At 46.0% G+C, this 21,749-nt stretch overlaps 1 protein-coding gene across 8 annotated transcripts in view; it reads left to right on the forward strand.

Moving 5' to 3' along the window:
- The window catches only part of ATP2B1 (ATPase plasma membrane Ca2+ transporting 1), a 475,107-nt gene that overhangs the window by 80,233 nt on the left and 373,125 nt on the right, over positions 1-21,749 (forward strand). The window contains exon 2 of one of the 8 annotated variants that reach the window (XM_085653028.1): positions 21,061-21,206. The exons of the other annotated variants lie outside the window; for them this stretch is intronic. The gene's annotated coding sequence lies outside the window, so the exon portion shown is untranslated. The remainder of the gene's footprint in view (positions 1-21,060; positions 21,207-21,749) is intronic. 8 annotated transcript variants of the gene reach the window in all.

Here is a 21,749-nt window from a genome sequence, read left to right on the forward strand (position 1 = left end):
TATTGTTCTATTGGCTGATGCACCTGGTGACACAGACTGAGGTAAAGTGCACAGACAAGCAACCGTAGGGCACAGGTTTTCATCTTGCTGAACCTGTCGTCCACTTTGCTAAAAGTGGTAGGATAGATTTGTAACTTAGACGGGCTGTATTTTTATAAATCTTAAAACTGTCCGTAATATGCTACTGGAAGAGAAAGCTTAATGGAAGGAGGGACAGGTGTGTATATGCAGCAGGCAGAGTAGCAGTAGCATGGGTGGAGAACTGTTTGCGTATGACGTGTCTGTCATAAGGCTGCCTGCGGCAGTGCCGACTCTGGTGGTCGCCGGCAAGGTTTGTGGGTGGTGGGGCGGGCTCGCTGAGCAGCAAGGGAAGGGGGGAAATTGTGTGCAATGTAAAGAAAAAAAATATCTAAACACTTACCTTGCTGCGCCGGGTCCTGCGTCTCTGTTCCTGCTCTCTACTACACTCTCCTTGTCGGACTCGAGGCACAGCCAGGTTCCCCTGACCAATCACAACTCTGCAATACAGTGTTGTGATTGATCTGAGCGTCCTGGTTTGACGCTCAGCCAGGGAATGGGGTCCTGGGCATGTTCCCCACGCAGGCTTTTGGGCAGACCGAGAGGGCCGTCTGAGAGCAGAGCAAGCATGGAAACATAAAATGATATGCTTCTTTAAAGCAGTGGGGCGAGGCTCCCCCCCCCGTCTCTGCCCCCCCTTACCTCCCCCCCCCCCCCCCCACCTCCATAGCGGAGAAGCCACCCCTGGCCGACTCCTGACTGGAGAGGATCTGGCTGTGGGCATTTCCCCTGCATGCTTTAGTTTGCCATATGTGGCGCATGTCTGCCTGTGTCTTATGCACAATAGTCTGAAATCTATTGGCCTTACTTATGACTCTGATGTCTTGTTCAGGCCCCTGGTCGACCTACGGGTTTAGGGATATTTTTCAGTGTCCTTCAATAGTTTATCTTACTTCATGGTCTTTGCTCGCTTGTTCCTCCTAAACGTCCTAGCTTCCATGTTTTCTTGTACATGCCTCATGTCAACTGGTAACATTGGCCCAACCCCGGTGTCCTTGTATGCACAGCCTCAGTCTTGTCCGTAGACTCACTCTGTCTCTCACGGACTCCACCTTGATTTGCCCCAGTCGCCCTCACAGATCTTCGTACTATTCCCATGTGTGCCATCTGTCTACCAAGAGCTTCTTACTGAGGTTTGTGGAGCAGGGACTGCCCTGAGAGCTGGCACCGCACAGAAAGCGGACAGCGCTGGCTTCTCTCAGACCGGGGGGGGGGGGGTGGTTCAACAGATGGGGGGGGTTGTTCAACAGATGGGGGGGGTTGTCTCATCCCACGGGCCCAGACCAGCACCTAGAAAACTCTAGCACCGCGGGGCGCTCAATGGCCTGCTCGCCTCTCCCCATCCTCTCACCTGCTGGTCCTCATTGGCTACTTGTCTGGAGATAAGGAGGATGTTGCTAAAAGACATTAGGGAAGCGCGAACCTCCGGCCTAAATGATGGAAAGGAGCGAGGAAGGAAGAGCGGTTAAATGGACGATGGTTAAAGTGATAAAAGGAGGGGGAAGTTGTAGAGGGACCTGTACTGTACCTCGGACAGAAAGTCACTGTTTCAGAACTGTTATTAATTTTGACTACACCACATTGTTTTCAGGCTCGCAGCCAGTTTGAACTCCGCTCCCCCCGCCCCCCCCCCCACCCCCCCACCCTCCTTTCACAGCCACACTCCTTTCACAGCCACACTCCTCATCCCATTTGAGAGGCCTTTTCTTATTGAAACACAGACTCCTCTCTTAATCATGCGGTGAACCTTTGGAACAAGGAGACCCAGTTTTGAGTCGCACCTTTCATACTTTATAAATTGTATGATCCTGAACATATTTCTCTTAGCTGCCAGTAACTGGGGTTGCCTAACAAGTGTTCCTTTTGGAATGGAATGTGCCCTGTATAAGAAAATCCCCCAAAATATTGAGAATATGAGCTCTTGCCTTCCATATACAAATCCCACAGGTAACCAATCGTTGTAATTAACAGTTAATGATATCCTTCAGTGGTTGTAAATAGATCTACTTCAGCAGAATAATAGGCCTATAAGGTGTTTCAAAGTTGTAGACCGCAAACAGGCACAGTAACCTGTTAAGCTATCCTATAGGCGATATAAATTGGACTTGCCATTAAGCTCCACTGCAAAACTTTTTGCTTTAAGTACAATATGATTCATAGCGGTTTCTTAGTGACAATCTGACAGACTGGGGGTGGTGGGGGAGTCTTAAAGAACTGCATGTTATTTGTAGAGCTAAGCCGCGTTATGCTCAAACTAGTGTTTTAACTGGCAGTGTACTATCCCTCCATTCTACTTCCTCCTTTATGTATCCCTTTTGCTATCTGTGGCATATTTACACACACTTTCCTTCTCCTCTGTCTGCCAATCTGTCATTTTCCCTTTCTCACCCTTTTACTTGTGTGTTCTCCCTCTATGTATTTCCTCTTTTTCGGTCTCTCCTACGGATAGCCTTTAGCTACCGGTTGCCAAAGTACTACTATGGACCGTGTCAGTACTTAAAATGGGCTTCTGATCAGCCCATCGTTTAACACTGGCTTGCTTGTCTGTCTCATTTGCTTGCACCTATTCATTGGATTCCTTTCCTCTTCTTGTGTTTATTCTCTGAATCATAGCTTCTTTACCTTCTTTTTGATTGGATGATTTGTGTTCTTCCACTGCTTACATTCAGGGGGTTAATATTTAGGTCTAGGCTTTAACAGCAAGGCTTTCCAACCTCCACGAAGGAATGAAGGCCGTCGCCGACTGGATGAGAAACAGCCGACTGAAGCTGAACTCGGACAAGACTGAGGTCCTCCTCCTCGGCTCCACCCCCCTCGGCCTGGGACGACTCCTGGTGGCCGACTGCACTAGTAGCACCCCCTACACCCACAGACCACGCACGCAACCTAGGGGTCATCCTCGACTCCACCCTCTCCATGACGAAGCAGGTCAACGCCGTCTCCTCCTCCTGCTTCAACACCCTCCGCAGGATCTTCAAGTGGATCCCCACCAAAACTAGAAGGACGGTCACCCAGGCCCTTGTCAGCAGTAGACTGGACTACGGCAACGCACTCTACGCAGGAGCCCCGGCCAAACTCCTGAAACGGCTCCAACGCATCCAGAACGCCTCTGCTCGCCTCATTCTCAACATCCCTCGCCGCAGCCACATCACACCCCACCTGAGAGACCTGCACTGGCTCCCCATCAACAAGAGGATAACTTTCAAGCTCCTCACCCACGCACACAAGGCACTCCACGACACCTGACCTGCGTACAGCCGACTCAGCCTCTACACCCCCTCCCGCCAGCTCCGCTTCCCAGTCCGCGCCCTCGCCACCGTCCCCCGCATCCGAAGAGTGACCGCCGGCGGCAGATCATTCTCCCACCTCGCCGCCAACACGTGGAACACCCTCCCCATCCACCTACGGCAGACAGAAGACCTCCTAACCGTCAGGAAACTCCTCAAGAACTGGCTCTTCGAACAGTAGCAGCGTACCTGAGCCCCCGCCCCCCCCCCCAACCCCCCACCCCCCACCCCCCCAACCAGCGCCTTGAGACCCTCACGGGTATGTAGTGCGCTTTACAAATGCTATGATTGATTGATTGTTAACAATATACATAGTGGCCTTTGGGGCCTCCTCTTTTCAACCACCGCCTTTCCTCATCCAGTCTCTTTCAGCCCTTGGTTTGAGACTTTGCAAATGACGTCTTGGTTCTGCCAGGTGACGACTTTGTCTCTCACCTAATTCTGTTCGCTGTTTGAATCTATCCTTCCACTTCCATTCTGGTGCTTTCATTGAACTGCTTGAAGGATTACTTTACAGCTGTGCCCCTCTGTTAATTTCTGCTGACTCCTCACGTGCCTTACTCTGATGTGCTGCTGCTGCAAGTATTACCACATTAAACCTATTTGCTTTTGCAAATGCTTGTTCTGTTTTCTCTCAGCAGCCATTTGTTTTCTTGCTGTCTGCCGGGTAGGCGGTTTCTTCCCACGAATCCTTACACCTTTGCTCTTCACACCCCTCCTAGCTGGCTTTATTTTAATTTAGAATTTGTTTACATGTGCCCCCCTCCCTCGCCCATGCTCTCTGAACCCTCCCTACTGTTCCTGACCCTCTGCTCTGGCATTGACCTTTTTCCCCCAACCTCTCGCCCCTCTCCCCCCACGCACTCCTCCGTTGCTCCCCCTTCCTGGCAAGTCATTTTCCACCATCTTGGAGCGGTAAACTAAAAGGGTGGTAAATTAAAAGAAGGCTCTGCCAAAATGCTCTTGGTTGAGGGATTCACCCTTGCCCTGACATTTTGTTGCTCTACAGACCGTTCGTATAATATCACCAGAATGTGTTTTTTGTGTGTAGATTTCCTTCAAATTTGCTCCAGTTCCTTTACTTAATGGTTCTACCTTGTTTATTGAAAGACGGTTTTTGACTAATCCTGGAGTACTGGTCACACAGTCATTTACAGTTTATGGTACAGCTGGTATGTATTGCTGTTTACCTGACACTTTTACTTGAAATAAGTGAGGTTTGTGTGTATGTAATATATATTTATATTAGTGTTTCATTTTGAGAGTTGGTGGATGTATTTCTCAGGAAGGTCAGAATTGTGGGCAGTTTTTGACCAGGCAGATTAAGGATTGGCTAGCCAATTCTGTTTATTTATACCTGTTGCTTTTTCTAGAGCTCACGTTAGTTTATGGTTGTATTAACAACAGTTAATACATAATTGGTGTGCTGCAGAATTTTATGGCCTTTACTTTGACCAACCATCCCCTTTCTTTTTGTTTTTTCCCTTTTTGCCACTTGAACTTGTTAAAGTGTTGATTTATATACAAATACTTATTTTTTGTGTAGATTAATTTTGTCACAGCCATATAACCTGTTTTCTTGTCGGTAATCTGCCAGCACTCGGTATGCAGTCAATGCCATGTGTTAGCAACAGATGTGTAAGTAATCTTGCTGAGATCAAGTATTGCAATACCGAGGTTCGTAATGAAATTGATATTTGAGTCCACACAACACAAGCTGGGACAGGGTGCAACACACTAGATAATACCGTTTCTATGAAGCAAAGATCTTTTCACAAACAAATGGTGGAAATCTAGCATTTGTCTTTAAGGCACTTTCCTTGTATCCTCTTCTTGGGGCAAAAAATGCACCTGCATTACACACATCAAATGATACTGTTAATTTATTATCCTAAAATGTGAACACAGACTGGGCTGTGAGGGAGGAACTTAAAAACGTGTGCCTTCTACATTAGTCGGAGAAGAGCATTATGAATTTAAAATGCAAGATATGAAGCATAAGGAGCAGTGCATTTCGGATTTACAATATTTGAGGTATGCGGAAGAATTTCTACATTGAATGATAAATGTATTTCAAATGAAGGATGACGTTACAAGTGCATCTACAATAAAAACACATTGGACTGTAAGCATTCCAGCGAAGAGTGCACCTGCTGCCCTACAGGAACAGGAAGGGTGAAAGTGGGAAATGGGGGGGGGGGGGGGGGGGGGGAGGAGGGGTGTAAGGGTCACTGGCAATCAGTGGCAACTTGGCCTCAGACATGAAGGATGCAGTAATTTGTCTCTAATGTCCCTGGGCCTCTCCTATTATATCTGTGCAAACTGGGCCAAGCACAACTCTCCCCAGCACTTGGCTCTGCGGCAGCAATGGTAAGCGGTCACAGGCTTCTCAGGACCGTAGTGTGGGGTGCATCAAGCGTAGCACTGACCGAACCCCGAAACGTGCAATGACGTATTGTCTATTCCAGTGGTTGTCTTTTGGTTTTTTTATAAAGGAAAATTCTTTAATACAATCAAAAACAAAATAGTACACACTACAAACTGCAGTTATGAATGATAGTCAGTGCAAGGCCACTGTACACAGGATTCAAGGACCCTTCTTTTCTCACCCGACCTTTCTCTGTCAAGTTTTCAGGCACAGGTGCGGTAGGATTCTTCCTATGCAGCGTTTGTGCGCCTAGTTGTACAGTCTTAATTCCAGTCTTCACCTTCTCACTAATGCCTGTAGCCCATGTCTGCTTCTTCTTCCAGGAGGAAGGTGCACCAGCTGCGAGTGTGTTGGCATGCCAGTCTTCACCCAAGTAGCAGCAGATGCGATGTCTGTTTTCCAGAGTGAGTCAGTAGGGTCAGAGGTCACAGGGCGACTCCAGGCACATCTGAAGGTGGTGGTGATGCAGCTCAGATGACACACACGATGCTAGATCAGCTGCTTGGCCAGACCGGTTCAGTTAGTCTGTGGCAATGCCGTCTGCTTAGGACACACTTCTGAATTTCATCTGCTCTCTCTGTTTTGTGGCACAGTAGTTCAGAAATAAAGTTGTGCAGTTTGTGTTTTTTCAAGATGGTGCTACTCACTAGAATAATTTTGGGTCACAGCAGAACAGTCGTCTAAGGCACACTTCATGACAGTGCCATGTGGCCATTTCAGTGAGAGACCAGTCTCTCTGATCTACTTGTCGGTATCTCGTTTGTCTGTGGGTGAATTAACACTCAGCTGTCGAGTTTTTTAAAATTATTATTTCTTGGCATTTTAGTCCAGCGTTAAGCTGTTTTAGCCTGCCCTGGTGTCTTGCTTGTGCCTATCAGATAATATAGAAACTTCCACACGGTAGCCCAAACCCACAAGGCGAAGCAGGAGACATAAACACAGCACCTTTTAGAAAAGGGATTTATTTTACAAAATGCAAGGACTCTCTCTTTTAGAAAAAGGCTTGGAGTTTTATTTTACACAATGATCTGTAATAGAAAGGCTTTCCCCAGATGCCAAATGCACAAGATTCAAATATACAAAGAGATATATATGTTTATATGCAAGCAATAATAACACAGTTGGTAAATATAATGCATGAATAATACTGATGAATAAACAAGCAGCAAATACTATGAAATAAGACTCAAGCAAATCTACTGGGACGTCCTGCAAGAGATCAGAAAGCTATATATTCATCAAATAAGTAATTTGGAGGTGCACATTGACTCGCGCACACACACATCACAAAGAAAACACATCAAATGATCAAAGCCACTGGCCAAACATCACAATGGCAATAACCAAAACTCAATACTTCACCTGGTGCAAACATTGCATCTCAACCCACTCCTGACTGAAGAAGTTAAACGGCAGCGATTGAGAGCCTCATCAACCAGATCTCCACGCTCCAAGGTAGATGTGTCCGTCCCCACTCGGCTTCCAAACTCCTAGTTTCTGAGTCAAAAGTTCTCAGCTTTATGATCTCAAAGCACACTAGAAGGTTCGGGAAAGACCTCCCCCCTGGGCCAGAGAAATCTTACCAGAACTGGCCAGGTTCCAAGCAAGTATTCCCATGGCAGGAAGGAGTTCTCGCGTCCCCTTCTCCAAATCTCACATGTTCCAGCCTTTATCTTGAAGCTCACAAAGCCTTCAGGATACATTAAACAAAAAACAATCCTTGAACGTGAATAACCCAAACAACTTGCAAGCACTGCTGTGCACGCAGAAAAGCTGAAGAAAGGCAGAGTCAGGAAAAAGGATGACATGAGGCCATGTCGAAGCTAATAGTAAGAACTTCATAATTCTCATCAATGTACAACACAATGCACAATTGTGCACAGCTGCTTGTAGATTCATATACTTCATCTCACAATGTCCAACACCGAGCACATGTGTGCATCACTGCTGCAAGTGAGGACCTGTTTGCCTGGACACGATGCAGGATCACATTAGATTTAGCTGGGGGACTTGGGACAATGTGACCTTTTTCAGTCTGCCCTTTTGCACTGTGCCAACCACACCTTCCTGTTCAGGTATATCACTACTGTGTCTCAAAAGATCAAGCCCCCTAAAGACCTGGGCTGCATTCAGAGTAGGGGGAGGAGTTTTCACTAGCACCTGAATAGGCCCAGTCTGCATTTAGAGTGGTGGGAGGAGATTTCCCTTGCACCCGAATAGGGCTTGTCTGCCATACACAATGCTGTCTCCACCTCCTGCCGAGCAGCTGCACCAGAGAGGACAGAACTGGTTTGGACTGGGCTCAGAAACCCTTGCATAAAGAGAACAAAGATATTTTTGGATTATAAGTACTAGATCTAAAACCTCTGAACTTTAGACTACTTCTGGAATCAAGAGGAACCTTTGCTGATGAGAAGAGCTGGAGAAACTGAGGAGAAGTACTTCCCTTGCTGTGTGCCTGTGCCTGCAGTTGATGTTTCTGGCAAGGAAAGGAGAAGGACTTTGCTGTGACCCCTGCTTGAGGAATGTCTCCAAGGGCTTGAGTAGAGCTTGCCTCGTGTTTTGAAGTCTCAGGAAAACAAAGACTCCACCCCCAGCTCCCCTGAACTTCCTTGCTGGGAGTTCTGACCTGCCAGGAGTGCCTGTGACTGTGTGTGGCCTCTGGAGGTTGTTTCTGCTGCTGGGAGCTGGAAAGCGACACAACAACAAGAACATCTACGCATAGCTCTTTTTGCAACAGTTTTTCCAATGCAATGCTGTGGTGTGAGAAGAATCTCCTCGCACTGCCGTGGAAACCGACAGAGCACCTGTCGCTGCTGCAAGAATTGACACATCGAGGGATCGCGGCTGAAGAAATCCACGCACCGCCGCTTGACGACGCTGCTGCATCGCCCGCCAACACATCACTGATTTCCACGCATCGTCCCTGTGCGTCAAGTTTTCTACGACGCATCACCCGTGGATCGGAGTCATCTCAGAATCGACGCATCACTTCCCCCTACAGACTGGACCCGACACACCGCTCCAATGTGTCCAGTGGAACTGTTTCATCGCATTCCACGAGGGTCTCAGGAATTGACGCATCTTTGTTTTTCGACGCTTCCCATCGCTGCGGCTGTTCGGCTTGGTGATTTCTGTCTCAACTACAGGTACTTTGCAAGAAATCATGCATCCATACTTTTCTATGGACTCCGTTGCTAAAACCTTTTGAAAGTCATTTTTCTTAATACTTGTATGTTGAATTTTTGTCGTTTTGGTCTTCATAAGTTTAGTTAAAGATACTTTACTTTTCTAAACGGGTGTGGTGTGCATTTGTGGTGTTATCACTGTGTTACTGTGAGTGTTGGTACAAATACTTTACACATTGCCTTTTGGCTAAGCCTGTCTGCTTGTGCCCAACTACCAGGGGGGTGAGCAGGGGTTATCTAGAGTGCGTATCTCCCTTACCCTGACTAGAAGCAAGGGTTCCTATTTGGACAAAGGTACCTACCTCTGCCAACTAGTGACCCCCATTTCTAACAACAAGTCTAAGTCTTCGCACACCTACATGCAGGATAAGCATGAGGGTGGAAGGAAAGTCAAGAAACAGGATACCAGATACTCTCAGTTGGGCACTCAGGGCTGGAAATATGTCTGTATTCCAGGCAGGGGACATTCCTAACAAAAGGCTTTCAAAGAGAGATGATCTGCAATATTCGAATGCTGTGGCTTAATGAGTAAGTTTAACCTAAGGTACATACCAGTGAGGGATGCCACTGGCTTCCAAAGTAACATTGTTTTGGGTGTAGCGGAAACCCTCAATATCCATTCGCCTTACAATTAATAGAAAATAGAATGATGATCAATTCTTCGCATGCTAGCAAATCATCTCTCATTCAAGCAGCTCACATTTTAGAATATAGATTTAAATCATCAAATGAGACAGAGCAATAAATGTCCTTTGTCTAATCATTGTACCCAGAGTCATCGTCCGGTAGAGGCAGAGATGATCTGGCCTGGTTTTTGTTGAGCCACTACTGTACTTGATACAAAAGTTTTCCGTACCCCTTGTGTTTTTTTTTTTTGTTTTTTTTTTTTTTAACATGGGGAAGTCAAATGCTAGAAAGAGGCACTGGAAAACTTGTTCAGCATGGGTATCGCTCCTTTGTGTTATGATGGGAGTGAAGATCCAGGGCTTTTCTTGTAGTGGTGCATTGACAGGGAAGGATTTTCTAGAGGAGAAATGTTATACATCTGTGTCATTACTAAAAGGCTGGGCTTGGCTCTATTAAATTACAACCCGTAAAGACCATAGCAATTGGTACAGGAAGGGCTAAGGAATATGGACTGGATTTTTACAACATTCAATTATGATTTTACGTTTTTTTCTTAGTAGTTTGTCATTGAGAGATTGGAAGTTCATTTTGTAAGGTTAACAGAACTCTATATAACCAATAATATGGTCGCCAGTTCTGGGTTTTATTTAAACAATCCAATGCATCTGAGTTGTAGTAAGGTTAATTTCAGTTGAAAACACACCTGAAACCAATGACGAAAGGAGTTAACCACAGGCCTGGAGCATTGCATATTTGGTGTGTCATTGGTGAAATGGAGTCCTCTAATCTTCATTTGTGAAAAGAATAAACATGCTATGTTAGCCAGTCTACTTGTTTTATTGATGGAAACGAGTGTAGATTGTTAAAGTAGTGCTGAAAGCAAGTGTCGATAATCAATGTATTACGTTTTACTACTTGAAAACGTGGGCAAAAAATGTAGACTAGCGGCTTCTTTGTGACCTGAAAAATACATGCTCTTCGGGAGGAGAATATTTGTTTTCGTTCTCCAGTTTGGCACTGAGATGTTCCACATTACATCTTGTTTTCTTGAAGAAACCTGACAGTTAAAAATAACACTAAAAGACCCCCAGAAAAGCTACTGGGGATCAGCTGATCAGAAATGGCAACCAAGGTGATTGAGAGAAACAACGTTAACCGTAGCTAATTATAAAGCGAGTGCGATCTTGAGACTGTGACAAACGTGTAGAGATGTTGGTCTATTTCAGAATGTCTGCCTAGTGGTTCAGGTTTATTTGGTGGTATATGAATAACTCCAGTGGCACAATTGAGCCGTGATTCGTAGCATTCAGATGCATCGCAAATCCTGAGGTACTGAGCACATCTCTTATGGTCTAGAATGACTCGGTATGTTCATGGAGCAAATTCAGAAGTACATTATTACTGTGGATAGGGGAGCGCCTCTTCAATTCAATTTTGGCGCTCAAGCCCATTATGCTACCCTAAATACAAGCCCATAAATCGGTGACAATCCTTGAAGACCTGAAACTACAGGGACTACTCATCCCTTTCCTGAACAATCCCATTAATTGCATACAGTTTTCAAAATCTAGTTTATAATCCAAACTGAGGCCCCCAAATGGGCTTCTTCTTTTTTTTTTTTTTTTTTTTTTTTTTTTTTAATAGTTGCCATAACACTCATTGGAGTTGATGCTTAGGCCTTAGCTCCGTTTGCCTGGGTTGGAGGGTTGTTAATGTTGCAATTGCTGTTTCAATTTAACTGTTTAGGTTGAGCATTCGGGACCTGTTGTATACATTTTAGTATATACTTCTCTTGTGGGGTTAAAACCATCCCCCTGGTTTTCATTTGTTTTTTGTGTCCTTTAGACATCCTTGCTTGCTAGTGGTCAGTCCTGCCTCTTTGTCCCTCCCTTTTCTCTTTCGTTCCTCCCACGGAGCAGGGACCAAGTGCTAAATCTTTACACTTTGGTTGTTTCTTTTCTGTTGGGAGGTATTCTTTTTTTATTTCTTCCCTGCTTGTGTTACTGTTTGCCTGTGTTCAGCTTCAGCTCCCATAGCTGCTTGAATCTTAATGGGGCATTGGTTCCTCCCACTTCGGCCCCTGTCGCTGGATGCCCACCCCCATCTTCCCTCGCCCGGCATTTTCTAAATTAGTTTAATAGTCCATTCTTTGTTTTCCTGATAGTATTTGCATATAAAACCACTGTTTACATTTCCTTTTTAGGGTCGAACAGTTCGTACGTCCCGCCTACACTACAGCAAGCTACATAAAGTCCGCTTGTCATTGCCGTGTTTTCAGTGGCACAAGCCAAGGAGCGATGTTAGGAGCAGCAGCTGCATTGGCTCCTGCAGTACTCCGTTGTACTTTTCGGCACTCACTCTCCCCTGAAGCCCCCAAGCTCCAGGGATTCCCCCAGCCAGTACAAGCCCCACATGAGGCAAGGCATATGATACCGGCCCTCATGCCCCTTTCGGGGGAAGGAACATCGAGGTAGCAACTGCTGTGTGGCGTAGCCACCGAATGGCAGATGGCTTTTTTCCTGAACTGCGGTCTCTGTGTGGGCTCTAAGTTGCTTCATAACCGTAAGTTCTCCATGCTGTGTGCACATGTGACGTGGTTGCTCTATGCGTTTTTAAATGTGTATGAGGGGCCAGCGCGGAAGAGCTGTTTAACATTGCTCATTTTTGCATATTTTATATATGTTTATTGCATGGTAACTGTCTCTCCAACACATAATCACCTCTCCTTCTGTGGAATAAATTGGGGGAAAAAAACCTCTGAAAACAAAAAAAGCAGCAGTGCGCCGTAATTATTGCATTGCACCACCAAAGCGTGTGCTTTTAAAACGCTCTTCTCTTATTGCACTCTAGGGGCTCTTTGGCATGTCGTCTATGGATTTTCGTGCATGTTTTAGTCTTGTTCCTGCATTCTGCGTCGTGTGTCTGAAAGTTGAATCTGGTGTCTCGTTTCCAACCCCACAATGTGACTACAAATCTGTGTGATACGTCAGTAGGGGTCATGAATTATTTGATGGCTGATCACAATAGCCTGGAGTCGGCGCCACCGCCAGATCGGATGGAGAAATTAGTAGTCTCCTGGGCTCTTAAGGTCCGTTGGCGCGTAGCTGCTTGCGTTTTCAACGTCCCTTGCCCGTTCTTTGTGCATGCTCCCACTCTGTCATGACTTGCCCCCGTCGTTGTTCCTTGCTCCTCTCCTATCACCCTCCCTCCACCATGTCAGAAGTATGCGCCATGACACGGCTAGCGCTGGCCACATCATAGTGCTTTTTCCCCCTAACTTTCAGCCGTAGTTTTGCCAATGCTTTTAAAAAAAAATGTTTTGTTCCGTAAAGTTGCCTTGCATATCATTACAACTGGTCTAATAAATATGTTTATTTCAATATGCTGCGATTCTTTGCAGTTCTACTAGTGGATGCATTTCGTCCTATTTTCCAGGAAAGAGCACTTGACTAACACGGTGCTTTAGTGAATTTATTTTATATAGGATAAACCACGTCCATAGCTTGTCGCAAGTGACCGTGAGTTTGAAAATAAAGCTTGGTTTTTATTAGTATGTTCCCCGATAATATTAAATGTATTTATTTTCAGAAACATCTGTGGGGACGTAATAAAAATAAAATTAACCATTTATCTTCAAACACAGTAGTGGATACTGTAGAATTATCTGTTTTAGAGGAACACATTGAAAACTTAAACTGGAGGTGCAAATTTTGAGTCCAGTGATAAGCTGCAGCTTGAGCAGAGTGGGCATGCAAACCAAATCTAATGTGGGCTGCTCGGGCTGGCAGCTGCCGCAACATACTGCACACTCTAACCGGCCTAGGCTGATGGTAAATAATATCATTTTTGTGTGGACTCGCTCTGCTTCGGTTATGCTCCACCAAGTACGCCAAGTGGTAAATAAGACTAACAGGGGAGGAAACAAATGAGCAGAAAACATGTAAGTAAATGGAGACTTATAAAATGCAAAACAAAACTGCACATCCCAAAATGCCTAGCAGTGTTGGTTAACAAGTCAAGCTTTTCCATTTGCCTCGCTTGCCCTGTTCCTTCAGAAGTGACGCACCTTTGGAGCGATAGATTTGAGAACACCTTTCCATCCATGTTCAAGGGAATGATGCCGGCCTTTTGTGAACAAAAGCCTCCATTAATTAGAATGCACCCAACAAAGCGGCCAAAACAGCCCCATGTCACCTGTGACTTTCAAGCAGTCCATACTTAGCCTGTTGGTGTTCAACTTAGATATTACTATCAACGTACCCAAAATCTCATCCAGAACGCTCTCAGCGCACACTGTTCATAGGGTCAGAACGAGACACTATGGTGAATAGAGCCTCGCCCCCTCCTCACAGGATTCTGGACATTCAGGATATATTCAGATGTTTCACAATGGAGCTATGGTTCCAGTCCTGAAAGTCTTATGCCTGCTAGGTCTGATGGACTCCTGCATTCTATTGATTTCCCATGCACGCTGGCACATGTGGGCCCTCCAGTGGTGCCTCTGTAGGCGGTGGTTTCTACACAACTGGTATCTCAGTCGTCAAGCTCTCCAAAGACACTGCAGTGGATCTGCACTGATAAGGTGTGTCCGGCAATCTTTCTCAAGGTAAGCTGTTCCACGCTCCTCCTCCGGTGGCCCCTAACGGATGCCTCCACTGTAGCATAGGTCATTTGGGGGACCTGGAGATCAATAGTCTCTGGTCTCCAGTGGAAAGATTGTTGCATATCAATCTTCTGGAATTGCTGGCAATATATCTGGCTCTCAAGGCCCTCCTCGGTCAGTCAATTCCAAGTCTCCACAGACAATACTACTGTGATCTGGTACATAAATAAACAAGGAGAAATAGGATCATAGCCACTGAGTCTCTGCGACTCTGGTCCTGAGCTCATGACCATCTGATCTGCCTCTTGGCAAATCACTTGACTGGAGTTCTCAACATGCTTGCGGACAGTCTCAGTTAGCATTTTTCTGTTTATCACGAGTGGCGTCACCATCTGGAAGTGGTACAACATATTTTCTGGCAATGGGGCACCCCTCAGATAGACCTATTTGCCGCTCAAGAGAATTCACACTGCTATTTGTTCTACAGTCTTTAGTACCTGTTGCAGGGAGCACTGGGGGATGCGTTTCAATTGGACTGGGGTGCCCACCTGTTTAAATCATTTTCCCCCAATACCCTTGTACCCTTGGGTTCTGAAGAAGGTTAACCATGACAGGACCCAAGTCATATTTATAGCCCTGGATTAGCTACGAGGGGTATGGTATACAGACCTCTTCACCTCTCTCTGTGCCCTCAGCTCCGTCTCCCTCACAGGGCAGACATCCTCTCGCAATAGCACGGGCAGGTTCTACACCCCCCACCTCCAGAGCCTGGAGATTGAATGGGGCAACCAGAGATATTTATTTCTTCTTCCTGATGTGGTAGACGTTATACTATCGGCCAGGAGACACTCCACCAAGTCGGTTTATGCTGGCAGATGGGGCACATTTGTAAAGTGGTGTAAAGAGAATTCCATTGTATGCTTTGCACTGACCCTAGTGCAGCAAGGTTGTGTGGTTGCAATGGTTAAGTGGCATTTGGTTGCCATTATGGCATTCCTCTGCTTACGGGACCAGCCTTCCCTTTTTAAGTCTCCTATAGGGTTAAGGTATTTTAAGGGACTTAATAAAAAAAGTTCCCTCCCACTCCATTTATCGTGCCTCAGCGGGATCTTAATTTGGTGTTAACCTTTCTTATGGTTGCTAGAACGTCGGCTAGTTGTGTTCATGAATTGCAGACGCTAAGTGTGAAACCCCCTTCAAGACTTTCTATGCACGCATGTTGGTATTGAGAACAAAGGCTCCCTTCCTGCTAAAGGTGGTTACTCCCTTCCACTTGGACCAGTTTATCACACTTCCTACTTTCTATCCTCCCCCCGCATCCATCTAAAGAAGAAGAAAGGCTTCATCAGTCGGACCCTAAAAGTCCTGTGAGCTTTTATTTTGACAGAACTCGTGATCTCAAGCTGGATGATCAGCTTTTTGTTGACTATGTGGGCAATATGAAAGCAAGAGCATTGCATAAGAGAACATTGTTCAGATGGATTATCGTGTGATCAAGATCTGCTACACCATGGCTAACCAGGAACCACCTGGAGATATTGAAGCTCATTCTACTAGAGCTAATTCTTTTACTTCCGCTTTGACTAGAGATGTCCCTTGTGGCAACTTGGACCTCCCTCCACACTTTTGCGAATCACTGTTGTTTTGACTATGTAGTGAGGGGGGGGGGCGGTCACTTAGCCCGCTCAGTGTTGCAGGCTCTTTTGGTTTAAGCAAACCGGCACCCACATCCGAGCGTGAGACTGCTTTGAGATTATATTTAAAAGGTGAGGAATCCACAGTAAGATATATCCGTCAGAAGCACGAGTTACTTACCTTCGGTAACACTTTTTCTTGTGGATACAGTATCTACCTATGGATTCCTCACTGACCGACACTCCTCCCTGTTGCTTGTCCACATGTACCAAAACAGAGGTATTTTTATGTATATTTTGTTTATACCTCTGAATGTATGTATAGGTGTGTGTGTGTGTATATATATATATATATAGAGATTGTGTGTGTGTGTGTGTGTGTGTGTGTGTAGATGTATGTGTGTAGATGTTTCTGTATTTGTGTGCATATATAGTATGTATATAATGAAGTCTTTTTGAGACTTACCATGTGCTTGCACGTGGATACTGTTTATTCAGCCATTTGTCACAAAGGCACAAAAAATGAAAAAAGTGATTGGAAATGGACGTCCGCACGCCGACGAGGTCGTCTTATGGTTCTGATTACATCAGGTAGTCACTTGTGGAGCTGGGGCATTATGATGTCCTCACCGAAGTGGGAGAGCTGTAAATAATTATTTCAGTGGAATGCTTCTGCATTGGGTTATTCAAAAGGTGAGGAACTGTATCCATCCAAGAGTTACTAAAGGTAAGTAACTTGTTCTTTTAGCCTTTAAAAAGACTCTTTGAAGGTCAGATGAGTTGCACACTTGGGTGAAAGTTGCTTGGAATATTGTTTTAAAAGGAAAGCTGTCCATTTCAGAAACAAGGTTGCATTCCTAGTTTGCTTATCATGTGTTGTCCGATAGACTGTTTCAAGGGCTTCTGTTAGAAGGTATATAGCATACATATGCCATTCAGTTGATTCTACCAGTCTGACTGAGAAGAAGGGGGCTGCCAGAGGAGACTGCTAAGTTATGCTGCTTCTCCACTTTAGCAGACATCTAGAGATGACAATAGGGAGGGCGTGAAGCATACTGTAATGAGTCCCAAGAAGATGGGCTCCAAGTTAATAAACCTTTACCATTTACATGTTAAGTCTTTTCCTCTTCCTTTGTTCTCTCCACTCTGATATGCCTGAGAGTTCCCTTCGAAAAATGTGAAGAATCCACCTGCAGAGACAGTGTTCCACAATTCAGATATACATTCGACACCTTTGCAGTCCAGGTAGTGATGTTTTTGACAGGATTTGTCCTTCTGAGATCATAAAATATCCGCTCCCACCCTTCTATCATCAGGGGAAGAAGGCTCCGGTCCAGGGGAGTAGAGTTAATGGTTTCACATTTAAAATAGAGAATGGTTTACTAAAACAGATAACAAAATATACTTTCTTTGAGGTATGCATGGAGCGTTGATGGGCTGTAAGTACTTTTACATGTAGCGGGGGAGGGATTTTGACTACTAGGACGCGTTTAGAGGGGGGGAAATTTTAGTAAATGAACATGTACTGCAGGAAGTGATACAAATCAGCCTTTCTTGTAGATAAGCTTGCGAGGCTAGAATAATGGTGGCTTCATATCCTCTCATTTTAACATTGATCTGAGGTCCGGAGTGCATACCACCTGGCTTCCACTGTGTAAGTCAGTCTAATTCTCTGCAGAGGTGCGCATGTGGAAATGAAAGATTGTACCACCTGCTCCATGAGTGAGCTGATTCAACCTCACGTTTTTTACTCACTCTTCGATCATGTCACGACAATGAAGTTCTCAGGATAAAGACCGACTGCTCGTGTCGAGACTGTGAACGGAGGGAGAGATGGGTCAATGCACCATCTCTGGTATTTTTGGTCTCAGCAGTACAGTGTCCATTGGCTGATCATGGGAAGCGAGGTGGCAACTTCACGGCCTGCCGACACATCGTGCATGATAAAAAGTACACCCTTGAATGTGGGATTAGCTCCTCGGGCTTCCTGTGCTTGCAGCGCGGCTCCCAGCCATGGATGGTCCTTCGCTCTGCAACGCGAGATGCTCCCAGGGTTAATCTATCCGAGCGAGCAGCTGGTGCATGAAGGATGGGCACGGCTTCTGTCACTGGAGGATTAATGTCCGGGCTGCCTTCACAGAGCGTTTCCCAGGCAGGAACTGACGGATCGTCATATGCTTAGCAGAAAGCACACGCTGATTTTTGTTTTTTAACACGTTGCTCTTTAACTATTTAAATTATTCCTGAATAGCTCCATTTTACCAGCATTTTACGCAGACTTTGAGCAGAATGAAGGTCATTTCGCGTTCCATTGCCAGAAGTGGTTGAAAAACATTTGTATGTATTGTTCTTTATTTAGAACTGTTTGCTACTTCGATCACTTGAGGTCTAAGGATTATTTGTAACACCTTTTGTGTGCGGTAGAAGGTATTTTTCTTCTTTTCTGAGCGGCCTCCAGTATATTGATGTCCAAGTAGGCGCGTCTGGCCAACCATTATTAAAATACTTTCAGGGGCAAGAGATCATCCTAGGGAAGGATTAACTCCTGATTAACAATAGATGTAAAATACAATGGCTGATAATCGTTCTACACAACACAAGTCATTAGTGCCCGTCTACCATTGCTGAATGCCGTAATTGATAGGTTGTGTTGTTACTCATTTTAATGGTACTCATTTCTCTGACCTCGGTAGGATGGAAGGCTGACTCTGCCTTGCTGGTAATCAGTCCTCTGACTTGTTCTTCACAGTGCATCTCTGCATCAAGCATCTGACTCATTGAGCCATCATGCCACAGTGTGGTGATTCAATTTAATAAACAGTGCTTCTATATAGTGTAGAATGCTGCACAACAAATCCATAGATGTAGAACGACTTTTTGTCCTCGTGCGATTTTTCATCTGAAGTTACAGCAGAACCTGGTAGATCCTGCACATTTGACTTTTGGCAACCATATTTTCTAAGGTCTTTACCACAAAATCTACTCGCTTGTACAGCAAACTGCAGTAGAGGTTGTGAAGCTACCCACAAGGGTCATCCTCTAGCCCACACAAATGTGAATCATTTGGGGTAGAATTGATCAGGCTTTGGCAAACCATGCCTCTTCAGCTTTAATTTTCAGTTCTGAAAATTGTGAACTCCACTGAAGCAGAGTGCAGTGAAACAATTTTGTCCTACACCTGCTAAATCTCACTAGTCCTGCAGCAGTAGTCTGCGATAGCCCAAGAAGAGCCCTAATTCCACCTTACTCAAAGTCCAGCAAAAGGCACTTTGCTAGTTTGTGTTCCCCAGCCAAAGTCGCTTGTATTGTATTATAATGAAGTTTAACGTTCAGAGAAATTGCACTTTGGTTAATTGTAAGATTGCGTGTGCTTTATGTGGATCTCTTCAGAGTTCCGTATCATAAATATACCTGTGTACTGTACCAGAGGGCAGTTCATTCATAATTACAAATTTCCTCTTTGTGCACGTGTTGCTACTGGACAATTTGCTCTTTGCACAGTGTCTGCCACAGAAGTTCAGTATGGTTAGACCTGTCAGCCCTTTGGGTGGTCCCTCCTCATCATTATTTATTTTGTCCCACTTTTGCCTCAAACCCTATTATAATTTTTCCTTTTTGGGAACCACCAGACTTTAGTGTTGATGCAGGGTCAGGGAGCCATTTTCCCTACCCCTGGAACTTCTGTCTGAGGGCCTGAGACACACAATGGTGGCCTCCCATTGTCACCTGTGACATCATCAGAACCCACTGGAGATTTCTAGAACCTTCCGTAACATTCTGGAACCCTGTGACAGTGAGAGGCAGTTTAGAATGTTGGGAGGCCATCTCAGAGTGGCAGTTGGCATCTGACTAGAGAAGAGAGAGGACCAGTTCAGAAGGAGGTCGGAGTAAGGCAGCAGGGGTGGAAACCAGTGCTTGGAGTGGGGTCCAGAAACCCACCCTTGATGCTAGTCCCTACTGACCAAGCCCAGCCTAGAGCCCTGTGTGGGACCAAGACCAGAAAAACTATCTTAAGGACCTAAATATTGTGAAGAGGCCTTAAAGAAGAAGACCAGCAAGCTCCTGACCTGTTTAGCGGTGTCCTCCTGGAGCCCTGACGTCGAAGCCTGGAGACCTGAGGCCTGAGGTGGAGAAGCAGCGCTGACAGAAAGACGTCGTACCCGGAGCCGTCAGAGGTCGATAGAGGGCGCCGACGGAGGTCGTGGAGAGGCACCGGAGGTCGAGTAAGGAGTCACCTGAGGTCGAGGTGAAGCGCGCCAGAGGTCGGGAGTGGAGATCGCACTCCGGAGACGCCGGAATCTGAGGTGAAGCGCGCCGGAGGTCGGGAGTGGAGGTCGCACTCCGGAGACACCCGGAAGCGGGGAGACCGTGACCCTGCGACGCCGGAAGGCGACATCGAGCCGGAGCAGCCCAGCGACGTCGAGCCGAGGCCGCCCAGCGACACCGAACCGGAGCCGCCCAGCGACACCGAACCGGAGCCGCCCAGCGACACCGAACCGGAGCCGCCCAGCGACATCGAGCCGGAGCAGCCCAGCGACATCGGGCCGAGGCCTCCCAGCGACACCGAACCGAGGCCGCCCAGCGACGTCGACCCGGCGCCGAGCGGAGCCGATCATCGTGAAAAGGGCAGTAAGTGGTAGAAAGGGCATCTGAGGCCCTTTGGAGCCCTAAAAGACCATTCTAGGGGCTAGAGGGGTGTTAGAACCAGCCTGGGAGTGCCAGGGGTGAACTGAGACTGGTGCAGTGACCTCTGTGAGGGGTTGTGTATTTTGGGAGAGCCAGATCCTTAGGTTACCCCTATTCTACCTCAGTTCAGGCCCAGCCTTGACCAACCTAGGTGGGACACCCCCCATGTCATCCAAATGACCACAAGCTGTACTTGGGCGAAGTAAAACCAAACTACCTCGTGAAAGGGTTGTGAACTGTAATTGTCATTGATGGTGTTATTTAAGTTATTGAGGGTGCTTTATTTATTGTCTTCCACTAATTTATTCCTGCACTGTATTTATTTGCCATCTGTATTTATTGCACCTATATTTATTCCGTGTTTATTTATGACCTGATCCTATTTATTGAAACCCCACTGTGGTATTATTTATTTGACCTGCTATTTTCAAGAAAAGTCTTCTGGTATTGTATGTATGTTTTAAAACCTGCAACTAAGAGAAAATAAGATAAAGACAAACTACTTTCTTTCATAATTTTTACGGTGTAGTGTCGTTTTTGGAACGGATGAACACATGGTTATTGTGAGGGTGTGACGTACGCTTAACACGGTGCCTGACCCCCGACCGCTCGAGCCAAGCTACCACGGTGCTGGGTACCTGGTGACTGCTAACCCGTTTGCCCGGTTTCCAACAAGTATGTATAATATGTCCATGCTGTGTATGCTCAGGGGTGTGACTTCCGTTGTTGCAGCAGGTGCAGTGGCACCAGGGCCCGCATGACCCTGACAATTGCTGCATTTTATAAACCTGTAGCCGTGCTGCCCATATCCTTCCTTGCACATGGGCCCAAACTATGCCACTGTGTTCAAAGGCGAGAGAGGGAGAGGAAGCAGCACAAGCATATCCAAGAGCAGCGGCAGCTGCTTCAACGCGCTGTGCGTCACCGTCACCTAATTTAATCACGCAAAGCAACGCACATTGCCCAATGACGGAATTGCTCATTAACACAGTCTGATGAACGTTATGGTGTTGTCCTTGGCCATAAGAGACGTTTGTTGCAGCATTATTTGTTTTCTGTGTTCCTTGATATCACAAGAATTGTTTACTTATGAGCACTTGCGGGCTGTAAAAGGTGTTCTGCATGTGGGGGTCATCCTGCGGTGCAGGGTCGCTGCGAAATGGGTTCTGGTAAAATAAGCAATGCTTCTCGCTTCTCTTTATTCAGGGTTTACAGTCT

This window comes from Triturus cristatus, chromosome 4_1 (genome assembly GCF_964204655.1).
Source record: "Triturus cristatus chromosome 4_1, aTriCri1.1, whole genome shotgun sequence".
In the NCBI taxonomy this organism is placed as follows: Eukaryota; Metazoa; Chordata; class Amphibia; order Caudata; family Salamandridae; genus Triturus; species Triturus cristatus.